The 19465-nt window shown below is 46.5% G+C and overlaps 1 protein-coding gene across 1 annotated transcript in view; it reads right to left on the reverse strand.

The window, feature by feature from the left end:
- Positions 1-19465, reverse strand: part of ST8SIA1 (ST8 alpha-N-acetyl-neuraminide alpha-2,8-sialyltransferase 1) — a 747985-nt gene that overhangs the window by 633579 nt on the left and 94941 nt on the right. The gene's annotated exons all lie outside the window — the stretch shown is intronic.

Below are 19465 nucleotides of genomic sequence, written 5' to 3' on the forward strand. Positions count from 1 at the left end.
CTACAAGTTTGGCCCTTGAAGGTAAATCCTCCCACTGTCCGGCGGAAAATTAGCAAAACTGGCAGGTAATTCGGCCGAAAAGGCCCCATAGAGTCCAATGGACTCTGGAAAAATAGGGATTACTCCGCCACCGCCAGTTGTAATCCGGCAGTTATTACGCCAGAACAAGTGATGGTAACGGTAATTCAGTTGGGCGGTAGGGCGGCAGATTTACTGCTGGAATACCGCCCAACTCGTAATAAGGCCCTTTGTTTGCTCTTCACAAATGCTATGTCTGACTTTTTAGGCCACTCCCCTTCCCCAACAATAAAATCACAAGATGTGCGATACAGCCCTGATAAGGCTGCACCAGGAGAGGTCACTCAATACAATGAACTCCTGCAGCCACAGGCGCCAGCAGAAATACAAGAGTGTGGACGTGTTAATCCGGCTCCTACCAATGCTGGGGTGTTCTAGGCCGTTATTTTCAGTCTGGCCGACCCGTGCGGCGTCTGAAAACAGTAAAGCGGATGTCATGTGTGTTAAGCGAGAGGAGAAATCCAGGAGGGGGCCTGACCAGTCACACAACAGTATGTGGGGGCAGCAGGCCGCGGAAGAGGCAGGTGTGGCCTAACAATTGCAAGTAGCGGAATAGCAGCAACTTTTAAAAGTCTTATGGGCTTGGTAACTAAAGGTGTGTACTTTTTATGCTTCGCATGAAATGGAGTAAAACATTTAAAAAGGTGTGTTAAATTAATTATTCAGCAGTCATTGCATTCGTGAAACTACGTGAGGCCAAGTAGTGGCATGGCCTGTCAGGTTTTTCTCATAAATAATTTGACCTGAAAGGACTTTGTAGGCGCCTTAGAACGGGAAGGTCAGCAAGGAGCCGGGGAAGGGGGCCTGCGCCATGTCACCATTTCCAGGCCAATTGCAGTATAGATCCTCATCTTTGCCGGTCTGTGCTGCTGAGCCACAAGGCTCTGATATTGAAAATAACGCAGAATCCAGTCTTGAGAAATCGCGCGAGATCATCCCGCGGAAGGTGTTCAGCAACTTTCTTGAAATGTCATCTTAAAGGAATTGCAGCTTGCGTTAAATTAAAAATAAAGCCCATAAACCTTTCGTTGGAATTAGAACTGGGCTGCTGACCCCCCGAATATGAATAATAAAAGATTCCGGGTCTTCAGATTGTGCAAAATGAATATGCCTAAAAGTAATTTACACATAATGAATTCCAGCACAGACTGTTGGAATATTTCCCAGATGATGCAGACCTATTAAAAATGTCTTTGTCATGATGGATTCTCCTATGTATGTGGAGGGGACATTAAAATATTCCTGCACTTGGGTCAGAAATAATGTTTTTGCCAAAATTATTAAAAAAATATAAAGGCTATGACGATAGTTGACCCATGCACACTCCCGGGTATGACTTTAGGGAGGCGCTCCAGGAAGACATGTGTGTCCATTGCACACCAAGGAACCCATCTGTGCGCATGGATGTTTTCTCCATAGGCCCAATTCTGATTCCCAGCAGGCAGAGGATTCCCTGTACTAGCGCGGGAGCCCTACGCCGGGTAGCCGGCACCAGTGACCCTGTGCGGGGATCTCACGCCAGTGTATAGAATCCTCATCCCGCTGAGGATCCCCACCCGTTCCAGTTGCTGTGGAATCGGTGGATGTCCACAGCCTAGGTTCAGATTTCCGGGGCCAGAAGGCGCAAGGCACAATGTTATGTTTTGTCAGACAGCCTCCATTTCAGATCTCCACTGTGCACAAGGACGCATGGTAGGGACGGCCCAGACATATCCGCATATGAGTGGTCAGGGGTGTGAATACCACGCCACATACGAGGTTTCACCATCTTTCTCTACGCACATGCACGGATTCACTGATCTGTCTCTGCCAGGCACAATGACTGGGTAGAGTCCCAGCAAACAGGTCTACCACATGGATGCAATTATGGTAGGGTTATTGCCTGTGATTATAGCAGATCTGGTCCATCTCTTTGTCTGGCCATGTTGCCCTTTTTTGTAGAATATTTTTAGGGGGATGGGGCAAGACCTGCATACCCCCCACCTCCGCCTCAACACCAACACTACCCTCGAAATCATTAACAAAATATTCCCTTAAACCCCCCCTACCCTTCCCCTAAAACAACACCCCTAGAAAAGGGTGCCAAAACGTCGTTTTCAGCAAATGCCGTGAAAGGGCCTCTGCCACGGGGTGTGCGGGTACAGATCATACCACTGGGATCCGCACCATCCACTTAGTTTTGCCGCTGAGCATAGGGCATAAGCAAGCACAATGCAACCTCATTTGTTGGGTAGAAGGAATCACATTTAGATGTTGAACACGGCTGTGCAACAAAATTTGGAAACACATGGAAAAGCAATCTTCTCAAAATTCTCGTTTGCGAAACAAAGGAAACCTCCACATTTTAATGGGACCATAAATTCAAGTGTAATACTTTTGATAAGTTGCCTGATATAGAGAATAATGGGTGTGAGCATTTCATGACCATTTGCCGACTCTCTGCTATAATAATAATAAATGGTCTTATATAGCGCCCTACTGCCCTTTTTACTGGGCCTCTCTACTCGAGGCTGTGCAAAATATGACGCAGATCCGCACTAGAGGGAAGGGGGGAGAATGCCGATGGGGCGCCTGCGATGTTGATCGGTGCAGGTCGGAAGAACCCAGTACCTGTGGTCGGTGTGCTTCTATGGGATTGGTGTAGTCGTTTGAGAGTATGTCATCCCATGGGGCGAGCCAAGCGACTGAAAAGTGTGGAGAATGCATAGGGCAGGTTTGCCCGCTACTTTGGGGGGTGGGGGAGTTGTAACAGAGCTGAAGAGAGGAGCATAATTCTTAATTCTGTGGTGTTGTCAAGTCAAGTGCCATCAGTTGTGGAAGACTCAGATTTTGGAGCGTGGTCCCTTAGTTGGAGGGTAGACATAAAGGGAGCGGGCAGGGAGGGTAAGATGTAAACGTAAAGGGGGGAGAGTATCCAGTAAGCACCTGCTGGTGATGTGGGTAGGCAGCTTGTTGGATATTGTTCAGCGGTAGTTGTGCGAGTTACCTTTTGGTTGTGTGGCACCGGATTCTTGTGGGCATTTTAATGCTAGATTAGTTGGTGAGGTGGCAGTGGCTCCCGGTGATTTCTATTGTTTGGAGATGAACTCAGTGGGCAGAGGGGCTAGTAGAGCTATTGATCCGAGAGATCCAATTGGTGACACATAGGGGGAGCGGCTGAGGAGCCAGTTCTGTAGCTGCTTGCTGAAGGTTAGGGGTTCTTTGTCTATGTGGAGGTGTTTGGGTATCAAATTCCAGAGTTTGGTTGCTAGGAGGGAGAAAGTGGAGCGTCCATGTTTCTGGTATTAGGCTTGCATGGCTATTAGTGTGTTGTTGATAGATTTTAGCATTCTCATTGGTAAATAATATGATAATCTCCTCCTTATGGAGTCTGGGCCTATGCCACAGTAGGAACGATGAGCAATGCATAGGGTTCTGAAGTGTATCCTCTGTTTGATTGGCAGCCACCACCGTGTGTGGAGTGCTGGGGTAATGTGTTTGTCTCTCTTCAGTAGTAATCTGACTGCTGAGTTTTGGACTCTTTGTAATCTGTTGAGTATGTGTTAGCAAATATTTCTTAATTGTGGGTAAATTTCATTCCATGTGGCAACCCCTAAACTTTTTACTGTTGTTTTTCACCATGATCTAGACTTTGCCACAGAAGTGCAGCCTTCTTCCGCACTCCTCTGGGCTTTCGCTCCATTCTTACGGGGAAACTGACATGCCCTTAAGACAGTCAGTACAGGGAAACGTTGTTTTCCGTACTTCTTTTATCATGTTGCAGCTTTCGCGCAACATGACACAAGAGGGCACTGTAAGCTAAGTTACTGCTCTCTTGGGTCTCTAGTTACTCTACAGGCCTAGACACTCTCTTTGGATTGTTAACGAACGGTGCAAGTGAATCACGGACGGGACTGGTGGCAGCGATCGTTTCTTTGTGTTTTGAGCTCCTTTTGGCTGTTTAAGCGCGATTCACGCGCTTAGCCCAAAATGGTGGCCTGGCTCCCAAAATGGCCAGACCACGAGGCTTTTTGTCCTGCCCGCTAACCGTCTTGCCCCCTTCACCTTCCCCAGGTCGAGCCGACCCGGGCCCTTCCTTATTTGGGCATGTACTTTCCCGCGGAACACAGATGCTTTCGCGGGCTTCTACAGGCCTTGTGTGTGCCTCCAGGATGTGGGCTGGGATGTCTGGTCCCAATACACCTCCTGGGTGCCAGAAAGTCTAGTGTGTCTTGAATGCCTGGGACCACCATGGTCCGTGATAGGTCCACGTATGGTGTGAGTGTTTTGTGAGCAGATCTCCCATTGGGTCCCCTCCGTTTTGGCGCGAAGAGAACTCTGGATAAGAGGAGGCTGGAAATACCACTACCATGTCGATCTCCTGAGTTCTCACGAACGATGGATACAGGAGCCAAGTATCCTGCAACTACGAGGCTGAACCGAGGAATCGCTGGTGACCCGCTGAAGGACTGCTCCTCTGCACTGCTGTCACTCTGTGAAACCATTCTGCCTCTGATCGAACGAGAAGGCCTGTACTGGTACTTCGACCCTTTGGAATAGTGGGAACAACTATTCTTGGCATCTTCATCATCTCCTGCACGTAAGCCTTCGGAAGCCTCTCTGGGCCATCCAGTGGACTGACCAGCCTACACAGGAGTCCTGCTCTGTTACCGCCGTCAGGTTGTGTTGTATTCCGAGTCCTTAGCACTCCCACACGATTCGTAGACTTGGCATTCCCAGGTCTGAAGTGAGAAGTGTACCTTGGGCTGAAATACACACGGCCGCTCTGTTGCCCTGCTGTGGTAACAAGCTGTGCGGGTTCACTTCGTTTGGGACATCCTCAACTCTAATTTCTGCTGCCGCGGAATCTACACGACGCCGAGATGTCCCCTGCTCGTATCTGAACCTTCCAGAACTGAAACTGATGCAGAGAAGACAATTCTTCACTATGGTTCTGCAGTTGTTTGCTGAATATCTTCTTATTTCTTTTATATGTACGGACCATTTGAGATGGGGCGTTAGTTGGTAAAACATCTTTCTTTTTCAGTAAAGAAATGATTGTAGACTCTATCAGTGCTTGTGGACTACGCTCGTGTTCCAGGAGACATCAAAAAGCTTTATAATGGTAATACTGGCTGGTCATGGACAACACTGTTCCACTGAGGCGTGTGTAGGTTTGACTAATTGGATTATTTCAGGGGTGATTGTTTAGAAGATGAGAAGGCTAGCCTGGGCTGACTCCTCTTTAGAGGAAGTGTCTACTGATTTGACTTTATTTTTGAAAATACAATAGATATTTAGAAAATTGGCATTGAGATTGTTGGCAAAGGTCATATAAGGAACTGAACCATTGGAAGATATAGTGGTATTTCTCAGTTTTCTAGAGATGTTGAAAGCTTTGCAGGTTTCTTAGGGCATAGTCAGGTGTGATTTTGAGCGAACACTTTTTTCTTGCGAGTGATAGTTGCTTGGTAGCCCCAGAGGTGAATTTTCGAGTTTATCTTTGTCCTCCAGGAAATGAGTTTTCAGCCATTGTCTATTCGGTTCTATGTCTTTTCATCGAGGGATTTTTTTCAATGGGTTTTTTGTGAATATTTTTCAACTAAAAAACTCATTGAATTCTATTTGTTTTATTTTTTGGGGTTCCCCCATCCCCTATTGTTTTTCTCTGTTTCCGTCTCCTCCCTCTTATATACACTTCCCTCCCTCCCCTATAATTTTCTATGACTTTTTTTGGCAAAATATTTTTGTTAAAAAAGCATTAAAAAAAGTATGTTGATGAAAGGATGTTGTATCGTCTATTCCATCTCCTGTATGTACGTTCTCATATGGCCATCTCAAGGTCGGACCATTTATTCGACAGCATCAGTCTAAGAGATGACTACCATGTATGGATGCCTGGAATGGGAGAGGCTAGGAAAAAGAGTATTCCCTGTAGAGGCGACTGCCACCCATAGCCTTTGTTTGAAAAGAAAATCAAGGAACTGAGATTTGCCTTAACCATTTTCATTTGATTTTGATTTTTATAAGGCCTAAACTCGAGGGAAAGTGCTGCTTCACAGCTTCATAGAGAAACCTAACAAGGCCTACGATCGACACAAACCTATGACATGTTTATGAGGAGCAGATAGCATGGCTTGCGGTTACAAGTCCACGTACTCTGCTTAAATGCCATGGCGGCAGAAATGTGTATTGAGACGGTGGGTTTGACCATGTGGCTATCCCTCTGTCACGAGTTCCTGGGTCTGGGGATTTTGGGGGATTGACATTACAGCAAACCAAAACAGGTATACTTAACCAGATACAACCCCTCTCTTTCAGAGCCTCCAGTGTGCCTGGGGACAATGCAAATGGTAGCAGCTCGCAGCAGAGGCGTTGCTAGGGAGGGGGGGAGTATGAGGGGGCTATAGCCCCGTATCTTTTGGTTGTAGCCCCGGATAGAAGCTCAGGGGCTACAACCAAAAGGCTAGCTAGCCCCCAGTCCCATCAGTCCCGACATTAGCGTAGCCCCGGATCTTTTCCAGACCTAGCAACACCCCTGGCTCGCAGTATACATCTTAGTACCATATCATGTCAGGTACCTCGCGCAGGCCGAAGGTAGTCAGATTCAAGGTCAACGGGTAATGGATAATGGCAACAGTGGGGCAGGAGTGCTAATCGTTTTAGGAAGTACGGCTGAGCGATGAGTGTAGATGTTAGGCAGGGCAGGCATAGTCCCTTAATCTGTATGCACATTCACGCATTACATGTTCTATTCGAAATGAGTTCATTAGAGTTCCATTTAGCTTCATTCTGATTTTAATGCGAAATGAGAACATGCTAATTGCTCTTTGTGAAGTGAAAAAGCAACATGTTGACTAATGGGCTCCTTGATAGATGTAGCCCTCACCTTTGGCAAATGAAAGGACAGCATTTGCAAATCATGATGCCCGCAAGAAGCTGTTATAGACGCGTTGAGTAGACAATATGTATATTTTTATGCAAACTGTGTATTAAACATAGTTAATTAGATTTAAGTGCTGGTTAACACATAACATTGTTGGCATGCAATGGCAGACTGTCATTATCTAGCTGAATTAGACCAAAATATTTTTTATAAATCAACAAATTAGCATCAGTGTTTGCGCCGAGTCAAATTAAGAATCCTAGGAGACTTGCCTTGAATATTAGAGGTTGAAGAATAATCCGTGGCCAAATCAATTCTAACATCTTTATTTCAGCAGAAACGCCATAAAAGATGAACACAGAATGAAATAGTACAAGCAAATATAAAACAGACAGATGCGAGGCAATTACATCTCCAATAGAACCACTAGCAGCACCCACCCCCGCCCACTAAAGTAATAAAAAGGGATGAAACATTGCTTGACAATAGCCTTTTTTAAAAGCAGAAGATAAAAAATAAACAGAAACATCCATCACAGATGCGTGAGAAGGGGAATGTGTTAGTGCGACAAGGGCCAACTGAATAAGGTACGACATCCTTTCATCGTCAGATGTTTTTTCGTGGGTTTTTCTACCGTGATTTTTTTGCCTAAAAAAACTCATAGAATTTTTTTGGGGGGTTTAGAAAAATATATATATTGGGTGTGGGTGTTCGGGGATATATAAAAAATTAAAGGGGATATGAGGTTAGGGGAGGAACCCCCCAAAAATAAATTTGATGAGTTTTTTCGTAAAAAAATCTGCAGTAAAAAAGCCCACGAAAAAACATCCCGCGATGAAATGACATGGAACCCTGAATAGATGGTGCTTTTTGAGTAATCCATAATGGCCTAGGCCGCGGCAGCCTGACCACATGATAAAGTGGGCAAAAGAAAACAAGATGCTCTTCATCTTCAATTACATCCAAACAGAGCGGGTGAACAGATGATGTGCTACCGTACTCCATTTGGCAGTAAAATAGGCCAGTGGGAGAAAGACCAACCGAAACGTTGCATACCAACTTTTAAGGTTGGGGGTCAGCTGAAAATCTAACTATCCTTCCACACCCCACTCCATTTTTAACTGCAAATAGAACGCTGACTTTTCCCTACCAACACAACTGTCGATCATGTTACTTCAGGCCCACTCAGTAGAACATTTCTTGACATAACCTTTGTATTCAGCCCTAAAAATGTTGGGGTTTACCCATAGGTCCGCAAGCCAATACTGGTTATTATATTTTTGATATGTCTGAACCATGGGAGTTGCCTTCTAGCCGGTGTGAGAAGTACCGCAAGTAAACCTTCGCAATAGAACATGAGGGCTTCAGAATTCCTAATACGTAAGCAGTATAAGACAGGCTGAAGCATAATAACATATTTGATCTCTATTATGCCAAACCCACACACCACTTGGGTAGATGGTGCATTTGATGGAAGGCGAGAAGGGTTTTCAAGAATCTATTGTTGGCAGTCTGGATGGAGGTGCAATCATCTGACCCCATAGTTCGGCTCCATGTGTTACTGCAGGTATTGTTTGGGCCTGATAAACTTTGAGGAGAATTGGGAGTGCCTATCTATCAAGACGATTCACGAGACTCAAGATTAACTCACATTGCCGTAGATGATTCAATTAGCTCTTTTCAACCTGACTAGACCATTTTAATTTATTAGAAAAGATCACCCCAAATAACTAAAAGACTCCACTGATTCCAACAACCGAGAGTTCAGAGAAAAGCGCACCCCAGTGTGGGCCTTACATCCAACCTGATGACACTGCATTGTTTTTGTTTTGGAATAATTCATCTGCAGGCCTTTTGCAGAACACAGTTTATCAAAAACATTCAATTGGCTTTGCAGCCGTATTTGGGTTTTGGACAACAAAACGGCATCACCTGCAAACAAAAGGAGGCTCCATTTACAGCTTCCCAATCTCTGAGTGTCCATGGCTGCCACTTGCAATGCTGGAACGATGCTATTAATAGAAGTGGGTGCAAAAGACATCCCTGTCTGACCCCAATACCTATGGAAACTGGGTCTGTGGTCATTCCATGTAACCCCCATCGAATCCGAGCACTATTGTCGAAATACAGTGACTTGATGGCTTTAGCCAAGGTTGGGGGAGTACCCGCTTCCTCCAAAACAGTCCATAGAAGATCCCTGGGCACAGTGTCAAAGGCAGTTTGGAGGTCCACAAAAGCCAGGTACAGGCTTTGGGAATTTACGGTCACATATTTACAACAGATGAGGTCTAGCCTCATCACCTGGTCTAAAGTTGCAACCCCTGGCCTAAAGATCACCTGAACATGCGTTAGAATACCTAGATTTTTCCACCCAGTCCTCCAAACGATGGAGAATTACCCTTGAATACTTTTTTGCCAAGGAGTCTATCAAAGAAATAGGCCTATTGTTGGAAGGTTGATCTCTATTACCTTTTTTAAAGACCGGAAGGATGACCGCAACCCTGAATCTGGGGCCAATTTGCATGACAGATTCAGGAGCTAAATCTGTGGATCAAAGTGCCCCCTCACAGTTTGCTCTGGCAGCTGATGAGCACACCCCTGATTCATTAAGGGAGGCTTTGTGCACCAGGGGAGAGTGACTGGAGGAGCGAGATACCCACAGACAGCCACCCCATGCACATATTATTGTTGGGCGTGAATCCCATATGGGTGGGCTACACTGGCATCCCTGTAGTTACATGGTTACAGGGCCTGCCTTGGCAATTACTGTCCGTAAAGGGTTCAATACTGCCAAGGTCGTTGTTATATTTGTGAAACAAAAATAGACAGTTGGCACAGAAGTCGCCATTGGTCTCAAAGGTACCCGCAAAACAGATTGTGGTCATGTCACTGAATTTGGTGACACTGCTATTTTGCCCCATATTTTGCAGTGTTTTTGAGGTGGGGTCTGGTGTATAGGTACTTTAAATATTGTTGGGTGTTCAATCCAAGTGCAGTCGGGCGGGGGGGTTTGTTGGGTGGTCTGACCCACGTTTGGACTATTATGCTACAACATTTGGTGCAGTGGGCTTAGGAAATCCAAGATGGCCGAAAAAGCCCACATGTGCGCCAGAATCTATGAAAACCGTGCAGTTTGTGCGCACACCAAAATGGTCGCCTGACTTGCCACCCCCTGGTGCGGGTGTGCTGGGTCAGAAGAGCCATGAGTGAAGTGGGGTGCCAAAGAGAAAAACAGCAGTGCCTGTTCGCTAAAAAGCACTTTAAAAATCACCCTTTGTTTCTCTGAAGGCAAGCTCAGGATGCCCATTTCAAACATTGCAGAATATCCAACAATCTCACTGAACACCAGCAGACATTTGACAGAATAAAGTCTTGTGGGCATACAAAATCTGGAAAGAGGATGAGCCTAAAATAATGTTCATAGCAAAACTGGCTGAGCTGTGGATTTCAGCAGTTTAAATTTGGACTGAAAGACACTAAAAATCTAAATGTTTAAAAGAAATGAGTGACCTACTTTTGAGTGTCACATAGGTTGCAATTGTTTAAATGTCATAGTTTTAAACTTAGAATCAGCATTCTAGCTGCATGCGTAAAAATTGGAAGTTTGATTTGGACAGGAAAACTGGCAGCCAAAGAGACATTTAGCTGAGGCCTGGCTTAAAAAGAGAGGGAATTTTGCCCACCAGCTACCCCCGACAGGAGTTGAGACTTGCACAACAGCTGTGTTCCCAGGCCTAGCTGCCTTTTGCTGTTCCCACCAAAAGGGAAATGACACTTCTCTGATTGAATTACCTGGGCTCTGCAGGAAATTGAACAAAGCCCTGTCCTGACTCAGGCAAATGTTTTATTGGGGGGGGGTCGTAAAAGTGACTTCCTCCTGGAAGGAAAGGGGAGGAGCACTGCCTGTGAGAGCAAGCTGGCTTGGCAGAAGTGGAAAAACCAGAAATTCAACCTTGTGCTGGGGGGAAACCACACCCCTTTGGGACCAGAACATAAATCTAAAAAGATGGATCATTCATGGAGCGGACTTGTGAAAATTTTATAAGTGATATCATTATTCTTTTGATTTTTCTGTGCACATTTGAAGACGTGTTAGGACCCGGTGGTATGTTCAGGGGGGTTTTTAGCGGAAAAGAGGATATTACTCTAAATGTATGTATGTTAAAAATCTGACACTCCACCACCTAATGCACACATGCTTTGCGAACATTTGTGTAAATGCGGGGACAAATCCAATATTGGTAACCTGACCAAAAAGTGAAATATGTTGCCATTTTTTAACCCAAGCTCCTAGAAACGACAGAATTGGAACAGGGGCTACCATCAGTAAATGCATGATGTGTGTATGCAATGCCAAACAACTGTCTAATGGGGAAGTATGTATTTGGATCAGATATAGATTGTGTGTAAAGTTGACAGGGGTGGGTTCTCTGTATCATAAACACACCTCATCATGATGACACTTCATTTCATTCCCCCAATCAAGGGGAAGAGGAGGAAGTGGCCAATGACAAGTGGAGAGGGGTAGGGCCTAGAAAGCTAGCCTCTCCATCCACTTTCAAAACACATAAAAGCAGACAGTCAGGACAGATAGAGGATTCTATTCCATCTGCTGCGGGACGCTCTGCCGGGAAAATCCATACTTTACCTCCATCAACCTCCAGAGAGCCAACACAGAGACTTCAATCTATCCACCTTCAGAGACCAAGACTTTACTTCAGAATTTGTAGCAGAGAGGTCAACTACAAGCTAAATCCCTTTTTAGCAGGCCTCAAATCATTGCAACTATTCACAGCCAGGCGAGCTGTTTGGATTCTTTACAAGAACTCTTGCCATTTGCCAGAAAGCAGTGCTGTACCCAGAGAAAGCAGAGCAGTATCCAGAACCAGAGGCCAGAGATCCAGATTGACCCAGACCGCTGTTAGCAGAACCAGAGAGCTGACCCAGATCACTGTGAAGTGCCGAGACTAGAACCGGAGTCCAGTCCAAAACCTGACCAGATCCGTGGCGAGGCCTATTTCTAAATATATTGTGAGTACCTAGCAGAACTGTGCAGAACCAATCTCTTAGTTGAAATAATATAATTCAATCTATTTTAATCTAACCAGAACTGCCTCCTAACTGTCACCTGTCATTTGCAAAGATGTCACCTGTCATTTTGTAGCTGCAAGCTGTAACCTGTCGCTTTGAACTTTGAAAATTTCAAATGCGAAAAACTACCTTCATTTAATCGTCCGTATCTCTGGAACCGTTTGGGCTAGGAACTTGGTTTAACTTTCATCTGAAAGCTTAGAATCTCAGCGTTTCAACAGGCTTAGAACCGACTTGCTACTCCTTATACTTTTGCCGCAATCACGATTCTCGCACTCGCAAATTTTCACGCGATTTGCGATTTGGTTAAAAATCCAGCCACGTGTGAAAACAGCAGCTTCCTTGCTTTCCTTTGCCAAACATTCATTTAACCTGCTAGTTACTCTGAATCATTGCTAAAGTGAGCCTGAACCCATATTAACTAGATACCACTCACCCTGAACCTCCTGAAGGGAATTAAAAGTAATTTCAGCATATTTCTCACTGCATTGTCACCATATTCAAAACATTTTGCCTGTGTTTCAAAACTCCTATCTGTTGTATAAGCTGCTGTGGGGTGAATTGTCCAAGAAAGTGATTACATTGTCTTTTGCTGACACCCTATCAAGCTTTTTTTGTACTGCATTTTCATTCCATCTTGCATCCATTTGAAACCATAAAAGTATTGTTGCTATCTTATCCATCCTATAACCACTCATCATTGATTATAAAGAAGTGTGCTAGTGCCAGACTATCCATTATTGATTACTGCTCAGATTAAGTGTGATATTCAATTATTAATTTATTATAAAGTGTGATATATATATATATATATATATTGTTTAAATTATCAAATAAACCTTTTAAACTTGCAAAACAGAACTACTTCTTGGCTCAGTGGGGTCAGGGGATTCCAAGAGAGGGGTGTTATATAGGGGTAGTCATCCAGAACTCATGAACTGGACATAAAGATATATCAATAAGGGTTTCCATTCAGTATCCCAGACTAGGCATTGACTTAGCTGTAGTGTTGAATTGAATCCTCTTACAAATTGGGGGCTCGAGCCGGACGTTTGGGTTAGATCTATCACTTGTGCAGATTAATACAGTGTGCCAGCTGACCAGATACACATATCCGGTCGGATCACCACGCTGTGTTACGCTGTAAAGCACTCCTCAAAGGAACGCTCTAAGGAAAAGGTCTGTTTTGCAAGAATAAAATATAAACTTCTGTAAGTCAGGACAGAGACCAATCTCGAGAATGACGACCTTAGTAGACATGAAAATAGCCAGAGAGCACTTCTTACATAAGTTATTTGTGAGAGGTGAGCGGACTCACCAGGAGGACATGGTCTGGTTGCAGGCCATCACGCAACAGGTCACTGAAACAGGGTCAGATATATGGAGAGATCAGGGTCCCTTACATGTGGCCCTGAGTGAACTATACATGGCTCCTAAAGCTAAGGATGAACAAGACAAGATGGTTAGGATAGCAGCATACCTGTACCTATATATGGGAGACATGCAGGATAAATGTGCTGAAGGCCAAGATCTGGCGAGTAGGCAACTGCTGGCATTACAGAAGGCCCAATCTGATCTGGACTCTTCTGAGCAGAGGCTGCACAGAAGCCAGGAGTCCGAAAATGAGAGTAGACAGCACATCATTAAAATAAAGAAGGATATGGATATCCTGCAACAGGAAAAGGCTGACCAGGATACCAGAATTCTGGCTTTGCAGAAGGAACACCAAGACAGTTTGGACTCCCTACTGCAGAGCCAGAAAAAGCTGGAGCAACAGATCAATTTCAACAGAGCAGGTAGCCACCCTGCAAATCCAACTAGACAGAGAGAAAGAGGAGAGCAATAAACTGATCCTGAAAGACCTGGATACCCAGGCAGAGTTTGATCAGGAGCGCCAGAAAGCTGGTGCCTTCCAAAGGCAAAGGGACGACCTGGCGTCACAAATTCAAGCTCTTGGTCAGGAAAGGGACACCTTAGGCCAGGAAGTCTGCCACTTAAGAAGAAAAATGGAAGAAAATCACCTGGCCCACCAGGGACTGGGTGACCTCCAAAAAGAACACCAGGACTTGCTAGAGCACACCAGGAGGGTGGAGGATGCTCTGGCAAGACAGGAGCAGGCCAATAGGGACACAGCTCAGGAGGTAACCCTCCTGCAGCAAAGACTGGCCCAGTGCTCCAGGACCAATCAGGAAACGCAGAGAGAGAATGAGGCTCTCTGCCAGCACAATGATAGGCTCCAACAACAGGTAGCGATGCAGGAGAGACTGATAGAGTCTAGTAAGGCCTTAACTGAGGAACTGAAGGCGCAGGCACTTGCATTGCAACAGGGAGCAGGGGCGGATAGAGAGCAGGTTCGCTGGGAAAGGGAAACTCCTGAGCATAACCTCAGGAGCCCTAGTACCAGAGGCCTTTATCTCTCTCAGTCCCTGGACTCTGCCACCCCCATGTCCCCTGGCGCACATGAGCACTGGGCCACAGGGATGGCAGATTACTATCCAGCCAGAAGCATGGGGCTCATAGGCCAGTACCTCCCAGGAATGGATGGACGGGCATCCGGGTATGGGCACCCAAGCACAGTGCAATTTAGTGGGGAACCCCAGGAGAGTAGGCCCATTAAGGGCATCCTGAAAACCTCTCCCCAGTTAGGTCAGTGGGGGGTACCCATCAAATCCTGGCAGCAAAGAGGAATCTGAAGACTCCTCTGAACATTACAGGACACAGGAGACCAGGTCCCCACATTCTGCCAGCCATTCCCAGGCTTGCAGAATCCGGGAAAACCTGGAAGATCAGACAGGAACCTCTGGGAGCAGAGCCTCTGAGTCAGAGGATGAATGGACCAGGGTTACCCGAACCAAAAAGGCCAATAAGGCAAAAAGGGCCTTGCTTAAGGACCCATTGAAACAGATTAAGGCAATCAGGAGTGTCATCACGCCTTATCATGAGAACGCCAAGTACTCTGTTTGGGAACACTTGGAGCTCTATGAGCAAATGATGGAGACTTTTCATTTGAAGGACAGCCAAAGCTGTATCCAATATGTAAAGTGGACATTCTCCCCAGAGTACTCCAGTTTCTTTGCGGGGCTGGAGGACCAAAATTATTCAAGGTGGTCCACCTATAGGGCGGCCATATTAAAACATTTTTCTGTTCACAGAAATCCCCAAGAGGCTCGCAAGGCAGCCTACAATTTGCAATGTGGGGAGGATCAGGCCCCACAAGAATTCGTGCAAGAACTGAAACGTGCCTTTGCGCAGACCACCAGAAGGGTGCGCACAGACAGCAGAGAATTTGTCAATACATTTTTCCATGCCTTGCCCAAATACATCATGACCCAGCTCGTGAGAGATTTTCACGGGAAAAGATCTTTAGACTGGGTCATTGAACAGGCTACCCGGATCTAAGAGGTGCAGAAGCCCATAGAAAATAAAAATAATGTGCCCAAAAACCCCAAAACCAACAGCACCCCTGCTGCTGCCAAGGTGGCAGAGGTAAAGGTTGCCCCTGTTTTAGACTTGGAGATGGGGGGCCTAAAAACCTACCTGCACCTAATAATTCACAGCCCAGAAGGCCCTCGGGCCAGTCACAGACATGGAGTGAAAGAGGTAGTCCCACAAATGGGGTCCCTCGCTCTCCTTACTATGTAAGTTCCCGTTACAAGGGAAACACACCAATCCTGGGTTATGTGTGGACTCCTCCAGCCCAAGGGGGGGATCCGGCCAAGCACCTAACCCAGGGAACTTCCCTCCCAACTTCCCACAGGAGGGCAGAAATTCTCCAAATCCTGGGCAGAACTCTTTCCCCAGGTATCCGCCCAATTTCCAGCCCCAAAATCATCCATCCTTCTTTCCCCAATTCCCTGAGCCCAGACAACCTAATCCGGGAGAGGGGAGGCCAAGGGTGGAGGGGTACCAAAATCTTCCCAACCAGGGGTACTACCAGAGAAGGGATAGCTACCCTTCCCGGGATCAGCCCAGGGGAGAAAATAGAGCCCCGTATCAGCCTGAGCGGGTTTCCCAGTTAGAGCGCCAGGTCCAAAATAGGGCACGGGATCTGGGTCACATACTGAGGGCTCAACAGAACCCTCAGATGAGCATGCCACTGCAGAATGCCCCAAACTCTGAACCTGGTGCTCCAGAACAATGACGGGGGCAGCACCCCGATAACCCACCGGTTCCCAGGGAGGAGGCACGAGGGGAAAGGGGGTGTAAAGCCTTGGAGGAAGCTTCCTTCCCAACTTGTAAACAGCCCCTGGAAAACCAGGAACCGGAAACAAAATCTCCTGCCCCTGAAAGCCCGCCTCCCAAGGAGCAGAGGGGGGGGTAGGAGAAACAAAGGACCCAAACAGACCCACTTTGTGGAGGAGGTACAGGTCTTCCAAAGAGGGAAAGGGATCCTCAGAAGATCCTGGGAAAAGGATCTTCTCCTTCAGAGATGGGGGAACTCCTCCCAAAGAAAAATGGGTCCCAAGGGATGTCAATTCAGACTGGGGAGATATGGAGAATGAGCTACCGCCGCCCATCATCTCATCCCAGAACCCACAATACCGAAATCCCCTGGTTCAAACCCATCCTGATGACTGCCTCCATAAAGGGCGGGGCGGCCCAGAACCGGAACCAGGGGAACCCACAATGGCTCTGATCTCCAGTTGCCAACTTTTTCTTTCAGATTTCCAAGGCTCTCCACAGAATTCTGCCCAAATCTCTTCTCTCGCAATGTCCAAAACCAGAAGGTTAGCCCACCTGTTGTCCAAAAATGTGCATTATCTGTGCCCCCTTGAGGAGAAGGAGGGAAGATATTATGCCCCGGTACAAGTACAGGGGCAGGGTACAAATTTGGCACTGGTGGACACTGGATCCCAAGCTACCCTTCTGTCCAAAAGGGCCTTTGATGAACTAAATGCAGGAAGGGGGGAGAATTACCGTATTCCTCTCACCTCTCTTCCTGGACAACTGCAGAACTTTGACGGGAAGGAAATTCCCGTTGAGGGGACTGCAGACTTGGACATTAAAATTGGGCGACACAAGGTGAAACACCCGGTCATAGTAGTGACTCCAGAGGGCACCCCTTGTTTACTAGGGAATGACCTCCTGAGAAGGTTGTCACCCCTAATAGATTGTGTAAACAAGGTCCTCTGGACCCAGACTAGCCGACCAATAAAATTAAAACAGAGTGTAGAATTCCACTTCCAGAATAACCAAATTCCAGATGCGACAGTAATAACAGTAGGACAACAGACTGGTGATGGGGGGTCCTCTCTATTTCTGAAAATCACCCTTCCTTCCAGTCTAAAGTGGTATTCCACGCTGGAAGGAAACACTCTGAAATTCTATACTAATCCACAATCAGAAACTCTCACTCTTACAGTCCAGAAAGATGTGAAATCAGCTCAGAGCCTGGCTGATATTCAGCAAATTGGAGAGCAGTTGTTCATCCCTGTTCAGTTAAATGATGGGAAGGACTCTGTTCTCGCCCGAGTGTGTGTGAGCAACGGTAAGAGCTTCATCAGTGAAGCCATGTTCCGCCAACTCCCAAAAGATCCAGCCATTCCCACATTCAAACTGATAGACAAATGGGCAATGGACCTGGAAGCACCTAATTCCAAACATCTCCTGCCAAGCAGGTGTATGCTCAAAATCTCCATTGGCAACAAGAGCATAGTCCATAATTGTTGGGTCGTGCGAGACGTCACTGCCGCCTTTTACTTAGGCAGTGACATTCTCAATCGCTTTGCCATTAGTTTGGACCTAATAAACTTCAAAGCTTGGTCCCGATTAGCGGATAATCCCATGGGCTTTGATGATCCAGAAAAAGCATTTAGGTCAGCTCAATTGCTACCTTATGCAGCTGAAATTCAGATCAAAGAGGAAGTCACCATCCCAGAAAGGACCCGACAATTCTCCCTGGAAGTGAAAGTTAAAAGAGGACAACATTTGAAAAACCCTGATGCTTATATACATCTAAATGCTTCTCTCCAACAGCAAGGGGCTGGGGGTAAACCCAACTCCATTAGTCAACATAGAACATGACACCATTCCAATAGAGGTGAATAACAGCGACTTAAAGAGTATTACTCTAGCCGCAGGCACCATTATTGGAATGGCGGTTGATGACCGACAGTTTTCCATTGATCTAGGAAATGAACTGTTAGGACCAATCCCCAAGGACTGTTTTGACAGTGACAGTGAGGACAATACAACACCAGACAGGATTTTTACCCGGGATGGGGGAACTTCCTGGTGTACACTTCCTGCCCCTATGGTAAGGAAGATGTGACTTGTGACTTCAGGAGGGATGAGGTGATTTTCTAGGTCCATGAGGGTTGCCTTTCCCACCTGAGGCCTCCAGTCCAAATCAGCACTCTGACCAGGGACTTCTCCACCCAGCTGGAGGAGGCCGCTGAGATAGCCAAACCAGAAGTCTTTCCAGGCTTCAGGCAGATGGTGGAAGAGAGAGTCAACCTAGCTGATGCGTGTGTGACTCTGGAACAGAAGCAAAAGTTGAAACAAGTTTTCTTGGATTTCCAAGATCTCTTTGCGGTAGACTCATATGACTGTGGCCGCACCGACATCCACACAACAACAATCCCCACGGACCCTGGAATGACTCCAGTGTTTGTGAAGCAATATCGCTTGCCTCTCGCATCCATGGAGTCCCTTACTGAAATAATTAAGAACCTTGAGTCCCGGGGAATAATCCATCCAGTCCACAGCACTTTCAATAATCCGGTGCTGGGAATATTGAAGCCAAACGGCCAGTGGAGACTCTGTGCCGACCTCAGGGAGCTCAACAAACGGGTCCATACTTCCCGATGGCCTCTGCCCTACATTGACCAAGGGCTGGCCCAGATCCAGGGGTCACAGGTATTCACTGCACTAGACCTGACCAATGGATACTGGACTGTGCCTGTCAGTAGGGAGGACCAATACAAGCTGGCTTTTACCTTTGGGGGCCAGCAGTACACATGGACCCGGACTCCCTTCGGATACCTCAACTCCGGCAATGAATTCAACATTTTCCTACACAAGGCCATGCCCGACCTGGGTGCAAGGGGTAACCTGGCTTATGTAGATGATTTCCTCATCAAAAGTTCATCTGTGGAGGAACACATAGCGGAGATCCGTTATGTTCTGACCCAGTTGAGGGCCGCCGGAGCAAAACTTTCCTTTCAGAAAGCACAGTGGTGTAGAACCCGTGTTAATTTCTTGGGGCATGAGATTACTCCTCAGGGTCTCTGTCCCCAGGAAAAGAAGGTGGAAGCACTCCAAAAACTGAAAGACCCCACAACTCTGCAGGAACTAAGGAGCCTCCTTGGACTGACTAATTACAGCAGAAAGTTCATTGAGGGCTACGCAGAGATCACCAGACCCCTGATTCATCTCCTGAAGGGGGGGGTCAAGTGGGAATGGGGTCCAGAACAAGCCGAAGCGGTAAAA

The sequence above is a fragment of the Ambystoma mexicanum genome, chromosome 12 (genome assembly GCF_040938575.1).
Source record: "Ambystoma mexicanum isolate Mex_15411 chromosome 12, UKY_AmexF1_1, whole genome shotgun sequence".
NCBI classification, from domain to species: Eukaryota; Metazoa; Chordata; class Amphibia; order Caudata; family Ambystomatidae; genus Ambystoma; species Ambystoma mexicanum.